Source organism: Pygocentrus nattereri, chromosome 30 (genome assembly GCF_015220715.1).
Source record: "Pygocentrus nattereri isolate fPygNat1 chromosome 30, fPygNat1.pri, whole genome shotgun sequence".
In the NCBI taxonomy this organism is placed as follows: Eukaryota; Metazoa; Chordata; class Actinopteri; order Characiformes; family Serrasalmidae; genus Pygocentrus; species Pygocentrus nattereri.
The window spans coordinates 115,429-125,319 of NC_051240.1; the positions used below are offsets into that span (position 1 = coordinate 115,429).

At 39.7% G+C, this 9,891-nt stretch overlaps 1 long non-coding RNA gene across 2 annotated transcripts; it reads right to left on the bottom strand.

The window, feature by feature from the left end:
* Positions 1-3,979: 3,979 nt before the first annotated feature.
* Positions 3,980-7,153, bottom strand: LOC108436409. Of its 2 annotated transcripts, none has more exons than XR_005129987.1 (2): positions 6,060-7,153; positions 3,980-5,968 (listed from the first exon to the last, which is right to left on the bottom strand). It is a non-coding gene; the product is annotated as an uncharacterized LOC108436409 (long non-coding RNA). The 2 variants fall into 2 exon arrangements; XR_001858525.2 differs by having other exon boundaries at positions 3,980-5,986.
* Between the last annotated feature and the right edge of the window lie 2,738 nt (positions 7,154-9,891).

Below are 9,891 nucleotides of genomic sequence, written 5' to 3' on the forward strand. Positions count from 1 at the left end.
AGCAATGGACCAATTTGCCGACATCTTCGCACTCGCATCAGTATCTGCTGACTCTGCGCTGTCATGTTGCTGTCGTTCCCAATTACTTCCACTTTATTGTAATACCACTGTCAGCTAACTGTGGAATATTTAGTAGTGAGGAAATTTCACGACTGGACTTGTTGCACAGGTGGCGTCCGATCACGGTACCACGCTGGAATTCACTGAGCTCCTGAGAGCGACCCATTCTTTCATTAATGTCTGTAGAAGCAGTCTGCAGGCCTAGGGGCTCGGCTTTATACACCTGTGGCCATGGAAGTTATTGGAACACCTGAATTCAATGATTTGGATGGGTGAGTGAATAACAGTGTATATACACGACATAATTCAACATCTGTCTGTCAGGTTTTGAGCATCTATTTCAGCTCAAGAAGACTCCATTGCTGAAAGCAGTTTTCATTAGTATCGTTAGGACACATTAGTATACAAACATCTCTCATTTCTAATAATAATAATCATAAAGTCTAGAACAGAGCCGACATTTCTGCTAAAAAATATTCTCTTTTCTCATTCAGCGTGCGTCTCCTTCCTTGAGCTCGAAAAGAGGGACGCTTCGTGAGCGCATGTGCAGTTTCTAATAATTTCATCTTTGACTGAAACTCTCAGCAAATTATTTCTTTCTACAGGCCATCGCTAAAACAAAACCTAAAAGCACATATAATAGTGGTTTTTGAGGTGTTTCTGACGCGTTTAGCACCTATACTGTGCGCCTTTATCTGGTCTATGCGTAAAACGTTATTTACTGGGCCCTTTACGCAAGCCCCTCCCGCGGCATGGGATTGGCCTACGGTGACATGGGCGGTGTCATATGAAAGGTCAAGGCTCACCCGTCATGACCATATAAGGCATGAGGTAATGGCATCATCGCTTCCCTTTCTCTTTTCTCATTACGTTTCAAAATAAGAGACCCATTCTCACAGGTTATGGTCTATTTGAATAAGTAAGTGGATTATTTAGGATAACTTCAGAAGAATCTAAGGAATTTAATGACGTCTAAGGCATGTACTGAAGGAAAAAAGAAAGCAAAAGTAAAAAAAAATAAAATGTATTGTTCCATTCAAAATCAGTGCTAATGAAAGGTACATATTTTCCTGCAATAATTAAATTGTCATCTTACAGAATTCTGTTGACAGTATATATGCATAGTGCTGGGATTCAGACTTTTCCTTTGATATAAGATTTGTACACGTACCTAAAGTTTAATTTTCATGCAGTCCATGCATTGATTACCTCAAGGCTGGATGACTGTAATGCCCTGCTGTCTGGATGTTCTAACAAAATGTTCTAACAAGCTTCAATTAATCCAGAATGCTACAGCCATAGTCCTTACAAAAACTAGAAAGTTCATATCAGCCCAGTTTTATCAAACTTGCACTAGTTGCCAGTTAAATTCGGCATTGAGTACAAAATTCTTTTAATGACAAATAAAGCTCTGAGTGGCCTCGCCCCTCAGTACCTGAGTGAACTTATCTCTCATTATAAACCACTATGGCTACTCTGATCACAAGCTGCTGACTTACTATTAGCATCTAGAATAATTAAGTTACATCTAAGGGTGGAGCCATTTAATAAAAAGCCCCCCAGCTTTGGAATAACCTTGCAGTGAGTATTCAGGATGCAGACACAGCCTAGGCTAAAACCTACTTGTTTATTCAAGCCTTGGCAATTTTCCCATTAGATAAAGAGTGCAGATCTGGGAATTAAAGCACATAGAGTATTATGGTAAACTGGGAGAGTTTGTGCTGCTCTCACGCCTTCACTCAATCTTGTTGATGGTGGAGCGGAGGGATCTCTGCTGCATTTTGGCTCTTACTTTTAGAAAAGCTGTAATAGCTACACCTACCAGAGACTCTGCTGCATGCTATTAACACTGGATAATATGTTCAATCTCTCTTCACAAAAAACTGTCTGCTTGCATCTTTGCCGAGCTGAACAACTGCCCATTCTGTGTAGTCTGATCATGTGTCGACTGCTCACATGACTTCTGGACCAGTTTCACCACTGTGGAGCTTCCTTCTGTACAACACAGTGTGCAAACTTTACCTGCATGCCTCTTACCCTCCTGATGATACTGCTGCTGCACAAACTCAAGCTATTTAATTATAACCAGTGCTTTACCTGCTTTTCCCCTTTTCTGTGTTTGAATATTTTATACTAATGGTAAAACCTTCTTTTCTGTTCAAATTGCTTGTGTTATTTTTTCACTATCCTATTTGAGTCTTCATCCCTCTCCGGGTTTCTAATTATATGTTACAATGAGGTGCTTAAATGAAGAAAGAATTTCAAAAATTGGCAAATACAAAAGGTATCAGCTTACCTCAATGAATGCATCAATTTACCTCAATAAATGGAGATGTTATCAGCCATTGGAGCTGCTGATCAAGTACCACTGGCTGATCTAACGGTGAGTCCTGAACCACACACTTCTTTACTTCATCTACTACACTAATGAATGCACTTCTAATAGTATATGTGCGATTTTTGCATACTATTTAGTGTCTTAGTAAGTTGCAGCACAAAAATAAGAGCAAGACATCTCAGCCATTGAGATTCTAGCTTTTGTCTGTCATCACTATAACCACAAATCAAATGAAATCAAGTCAGTACACTCAAATACAGTGGTTAATGTGCCGTTGCTTAAAAACGTGTTTTACTGCCCTTGCTGAGTTGGTCAAGGCTTTGTTATCTCGTTACAAACAGAAACATCACTGCAGAATGAACCTGAAGTTGCCACTCAAAATGGTGGGTGTGCAATTATGACATCATTGGAGTACTATCAATTATTGTTCAAAAATTTAACTAAGCCCAGGCACTTCTGAGAGGCTTTCAAGACAATACAAAAAAAAAGGTTCTAATATTATGCTGGTGTCAAACTGCTTCACACTAGGGGCAGGAGTCAAGTGCACGTTTAATTCCTGATGCAAGGTAGGTAATAACAAGCAGAGAACCGTCAACCTCAAATGGGGGAGGAGGCGCAGCCACATCAGACAAAGCCTGGGAGGAATGAACAGGTTTAAGCAAAGACATGAAAGGTAGGAGCTATTCGGCAACTTCTGGGCAACTCTAATTTATAAGAAACTGGAGCTATTTGACGAAGACTCCTGAAAGGTCCAATGAATCTGGGTGTGAGTTTCTTACATGGAAGTTTTAACCTTAATTCTTTTGTGCATAACCAAACCCTTTGCCCTGGTTGAAAAGGAATTGAAGGTCATCTGTGCCTATCTGCATTTATCTTTTGTCTACGTACAGCTCTTTGTAATCTTACATGGGCCTCCTCCCAGGTCTGACCACTTTGCCTCATCCACCGAAGGCACACAAGATGGCTCTCCTGACCAAGGAAACAAAGGTGGTTGAAATCCTAGAACACACTGAAAGGGAGGAGTGGGTCAATGAATTTTGGGCATACTCAGCCCATATTAAGTATCTATACCAATCATGTTGTGATCTACTACAGTAAGATCGGAAAAACCTACCGATTTCTTGGTTAAGCCGTTCCACTTGCCCATTCGATTGCGGATGGTACCCTGACATGAGACTTGCATTGATGCTGAGCAGTTTTCAAAATTCTTTCCACAAATGGGAAGTAAATTGAGGCCCCCTATCAGATACAATACAATGTCTTCAGGTAGTCCATAAAATCTAAAAAACCTGAATGACCATCGCCTCAGCAGTTTCAAGCGATGTTGGCAGTTTCTTCATGGGAACCAACCTACAAGATTTCGAAAACCGATCAATTATGACTAAAATGGTTGTAAACCCCTGAGAATTAGGCAAATCTGTTATGAAGTCAATACTAATGTGTGACCATGGCCGTTGCGGAATGGGCAAAGGTTCCAGCTGACCTGTAGGCAATTGTCTGGGAGATTTAGATTGTGCACAAACACTACAAGCCTTTACAAAATCTATGGCACCAGACTCCAAAGTATTCCACCAAAACTTATTCCCAAGTAAGCCAATGGTTTTATTAATACCAGGATGACCAGAACTTGGTGTAGCATGTACCAACTGTAGAAGTTTTGACCGCATTGCTGTGGGTACATACTCACGATCTAGTGGGCAATCTGGAGGAGATGGTTAATTTTCTCTTTCCCTCCGAACGTCATCCATGATTTCCCACCGGATCGGAGCCACAACACAGTCAGAACAGAGAATGTCTTCCTCAATATTCTGAGGCTGTTCTGCTTCCCACAATCTAGACAATACATCTGCTTTAGTGTTCTTTGTACCAGGACGATATGTAACATGAAAACTAAACCTTGAAAAGAACAATGCCCATCTAGCTTGCCATGATTAAGTCGTTTGGCTGTTTTGATATATTCAAGGTTACGATGATCTGTAAATAGTACAAATGGGTGATTAGCTCCCTCTAACCAATGCCTCCATTCTTCAGAGGCTAGTTTCATCGCTAGTAATTCTCTGTTGCCCACATCATAATTACGTTCTGCATTACTGCATTGAGTTTCCTAGAAAAGAAGGCGCAAGGATAGAGTTTCCTAGGTGAGCCGGTTCTCTGTGAAAGTAAAGCGCCGACCCCCGAACCTGAAGCATCCACCTCCACAATGAACGGCTCTGAGGGATCTGGATGTTTCAGTATGGGAGCAGAAATTAACCGATTCTTTAAAGACACAAAAGCCTCCTCTGCTTTAAGATCCCACTTCAGAGTCTTACTCTTATTCCTTAACAAGGAAGTTAAAGGTGCAGCAATAGAACTAAATCCCCGAATGAAACGTCTGTAAGAGTTTGCAAATCCCAGAAACCTCTGCAACTCCTTTACTGATTGAGCCCTAGTCCAGTTATTTACAGCATTTACCTTGGTTTCATCCATGCTCACACCACCCTGCTCAAGTACATAACCTAGAAAAGAAATCTTAGTTTTAGAAATTCACACTTCTCTGATTTGACAAACAAATGGTTCTCACACAGCCTTTGAAGAACCAGTCCAACATGTTGATGTTCTTCCAAAGTTTGTGAATCTCAAAATGTCATCGATGTAGACAACAACCCACTGATCAAGCATCTCTCTTAACACGTCATTTATAAACGATTAGAAGATGGAAGGCACATTTGCCAGGCCATACGGCATAACAGTAGTCATAGTGCCCTCTAGTGGTTAGAAATGCAGTTTTCCCATTCATCCCCCTCCCTTATCCTGATTAAGTTATAGGCACTGCGCAGGTCTAATTTGGTAAAAAATGCAGCCTCTCAACTGTTCGAGTGCTACGGGTACCAATGGGAGGGGGTATCGATATTTCACAGTTATTGCATTTAAACCTTGGTAATCAATACAAGGACGTAACCCACCATCTTTCTTTTCTACAAAGAAGAAGCTAGCTGCTGCAGGAGGAGTGGAGGGTCGAATGTAACCCCATTTAAGAGCTTCATCAATGTACTCATCCAGTGCCTTAGATTGAGGTTGAGAGAGGGGGTAGATTCTGTTCTTAGGTGGTATAGTGCCAGGTAACAAGTCTATAGCACAGTCATAGGGACGATGAGGTGGCAATTCACTGGCTTTTTGCTCAGAAAATACATCTGCAAAATCTGCATAGCATTGTGGAATGTTATTCTCAGTAGAAACACCAGAACTCTATTGGTAGCTCGCAGAGGCAGAGTGATACAAGTTTTAAAACAATTTTGACCCCATTGACTAAGCTCACCCTTGCTCCAGATAATGAAGGGTCATGCACTAACCACGGATAACCCAGAATAATCGGGTCCTTAGGAGAACAAATCACATAAAAGTTTGTTCTCTTCATGCACCAATCCCACCTTCATAGTCAATAAACTAGTTCTCTCAGTCACTTGGCCTTTACCCAGTGGTCAGTCATCCACGGCAGATTCAAGGGAGGATTTATGGCTTCTATTGGAACCTTCCAACGTCGGACCAGATCTGCATCAATGAAGTTTCCAGCCGTTCCTGAATCAATCAAGGCTGTGACAAAAAACACCTCTGAACCAGAAGAAATAGCAACTCCAACAGTCATCTTTCCAATGGACTCAGAAGCAGTAAACAGAGTACTCACCTCCAACGTCCTAGAAGAACTAGGTGACCAATACGACCACAATATAGACAGAGGTTCTCTCTCAAGCGACGACGTCTTTCTGACTCTGGTAGACGTGTTCTCCCTAATTCTATGGGTTCGGCTTCAGTACTCGAGGCCAGGGTGACTGGAGTGGTTATAGATGGTCACTGCAGGCTGTTCCTCTCACGCACCAAACCATCCAAAGCAATTGAGGTTTGAATAAAGTGATCTAGAGTCAATTGCTCACCTTGACAGACCATTTCAGCCTGGAGATCCCTCCTCAATCCTCTCATACACTGTGAGCAGTGCGACCTCACTCCAGCCACTACCTGCTGCAGAGGTCCAGAACTCTAGTGCATGATCTGCTGCAAAGCGTTTTCCCTGACGAATATCGCATAGGGAATTTCCCACATCACGTCCAGTCAACAGGTGATTAAACACCTTAAAAGAATTCAGAAAGCATGTCTCCGATTTCAGAATGTCACTATTCTGGGCCCAGAGTGCTTAGCCTTCCCAGTTAGCAAGGAGATTACAAAATGAATCTTCTCAATCTCCATCAGAAACTGCTCTGGGTGATTTCAATGAACATACTGCACTGCATCAAGAACCCCTGACAGAGGTCGGGAGAGCCATCATACCTTTCTAGGAGGGCAATGGAAACCGGGGGACGCGAGGTGGGTATAGTTGAGGTGGAGGAGTTTTGTTCTGGAGGAACTGTTGGAGATGTGGAGGCTATGCTGGGCTGGTCAGAGCGTTTCAGCAATTGTTGCAACATACCACATAGTTCCTCCAACTGCTGTTCCTGTTTGTTCATACGCTCCTCCAAACTTGCTGACTCCATAATAAGGTGAAGTCTTCTGTCAATGCTTCACACGAGGGGCAGGAGTCAAGTGCAAGTTTAATTCCTGATGCAAGGTAGGTAATAACAAGCAGGGGGTCAGAAATCCAAAAAAGCAGGCCACAGAAAGCAGACAAATCCAAAGAGGGCAAATCCAAAAGTGTAGTCAAAAACAAACCAAGAGGCAAGGTCAAAACACCAGAAAACCAAATCATAAACATAAACACTCCAGAATTTGGGGGGGAACCAAACAAGACTTCGCAATGAGCGCCTGCAAACGCAGGGTATATATACACAAGATGGCAGACTAAAGAGGTCAAAGGATCAAGAAATGCCTAGTATTCGGCAGACGGTGACCTCCTGTGGTGGGGAGGAGAATGGCAGGCGGCAGATGTGACAGCTGGGTGTATTTAAATCAGATACACAGTATCAATACTGGATGAGGAGTTAAAGTTTACCCATTTCCTAAACTGAAGCCACAGGACGAGAAATGTTGGACTGTTAGAATATACTTTAGTACTTTAGCACTTTAATGCCAGTTGAAATATGAAAAAAGCACTTAGAGGTTTACTTGAGAAATATTTGTATTTGTATTACCTCTTCTTAACTCGAGTACAGGATTTGTGTATTTTGCCCATCACAGTTTTTTAATTAATTCATTTTGTCAGGTTAACATATCAAGTGCTTGAATTTTTGTACAACCCTCATCAAATTATTTATATATGAATATATCTAATTTCACCTGTAGAGCAATTCAGAATAATTTCAGAAAGGCCTGTTTTATTAAGAGCATTTGACAGCATACTACAACTGATTTATAGCACAGTTCCAGTCCTGTAGGGCCAGTGTCTAGCACAGTGGTAATCTACCTACTCAGACACCCCGGATTAAACACATCTGTTAATTGTCTTGTTCATCAGGCGTGTTTGAGTAGAAGAACTACCAAACTTTGCTGCACACCAACCCTTTAGGACCCAAGTTGTGCACCCCAATCTATATTATCAAACACTGTCTACAACCACAGCTACAATCTCATTACTTCAATGTAAAAACTGATGAGTTAAGTGAACTAAAGTGGTTTGAAGAAACTTATTGCCTTAAATGATTTAAGTTAAAAAACTCAAATCATTTGACCAGAAATAATTCTCTAAGATAAGCATGAACAAAACATATGTTTATTGATATGTACATTTAAATAAATTGAGTAAATTGTACAAACTCCCAGTTGTTTTGTTGACAGTATTTGGGACTTATGGTAAATCTGTTCTAACTCAATGAATTTAAGTAGCTTTATATTAAATTCACTGCTTGGTTAAACTAGACTATCAATGTAAAAAAAATAATGTTGTATTAAATAAAGATAATAATAATAATAGACATTGATAACAATGTCTTATCCAACTTAATATTACTCTGAATCGTCTTGCCAAATGCTGAGCGTTTGGTCTCAGCTCCTGCTACACTTATTTTTCATCAGGACTGATTGGTATGAATTACAAAAGCTTAGAAATTGAAGTAGACAACCAAGGGATGGTAGGCTGGAAGAATGACAACACACAGAAGGTAGGTAAAACAAGTTGAAAAGACACACCCAAAATGTAAACATATGGCACTAAGAGCCGATAGAAATTATGTACGTTTTATCAAGTAAATTTGGCAAGTCTGAACTAAACTGCAAAAGGTTTATTCAACTCAAAGATCCCATTTGAATGTCTGAAATCATCATAATATATTATGATAACAGGACAAAAAGTCATTTAAATGTAAACATGTATGCAGTATCACTTAAATTTTTATCTGGTACAGAATTACACCAACAGCTCACCCACTGAATCAACTGATGTTTTGGCTAAAAACATTAGAACATTTTCTGCTTGTGCTAAAGTGACCAGCTAGTCTTGATAAGCATCAAGACTATTTAATTTGCTTGGCAATTATCACTTTTAATGTAAGTAATTCTATAATAAATGGAGTAACAGTCAGTCATTCACACATTATATGTGAGTAAGTAGAATGGGGGAAAACAATCCAGCCATGCTACATTTTCACTTTTTAAAAATGACCCATTATTGGTTTGTATTTGCGAGTAAAGTCAAGTAAAGTCAAGTGACTACAATACATTTCAATAAAATATGCTGAAAAAAAAAACAATCTTACTCAAAATGACTATGAACTATGAAAATTCATTTTTAAGTTAGTTTGAATTTTTCACGCTAAGTTACTCAGTCTTTCTGTAGTATTTAATTTGTGTTAATTTAATTCTTTTATTAAGATGTGCAGTTAGGTTTTACAGTGTTCTCAGATTTTAGTCTCAGATAATTTTACTTCCATTTAAGTGTATTACTAAAATGATTTATTTACTCTTACGTGTAGGTTGTTTTTGTAAAAAAAAAAAAAAAAAGAAACTCAGCTATCCTATCCCTGCCTATATAACCAATTCCATTAGTTTTAATTGATCACATTTTAGGAAAACTGAATCAAACTTTGGGTAATTAGACCCAGCTTATAGTACTAGTTATAGTATAGTATAGTAGACCCTGTTCATAGTTCTTTTGATGGTCCAGTGTTTTTGTCATGTCCTGTCTCATTTATCACTCTTCTGTTCAAGAACTGTGTGTTTGCTGGGAATTAATGAAAAGTGCAGGTATTGCAAGTTGACCTTTGTCTGGGATCAACAGTCCCCAGTTTCTTCTCTCAACACTATACTTTGTAAAGGACAGGAGTGCTTTAAGTTACAATCCTAAACCATGGCGCTAGTTGTAATATGATTGTGAACTCGGCATAAAACTGGTAGATACAATATTGTTCCTGTAAAACAAATCAAACACAAAATGTGCATCTTGAGTCAAACAGGTCTTTTTAATATTAAGAGGAGGGGTTCTTTTTTAAATTGCATAGTGTCAACCATGCAAATAACAATCTGATATTTTGCAGAACCTGTCACTAAAATATCAAAAACCTAACTAAAACATACCTTTGGCTGCTATGTTGTAC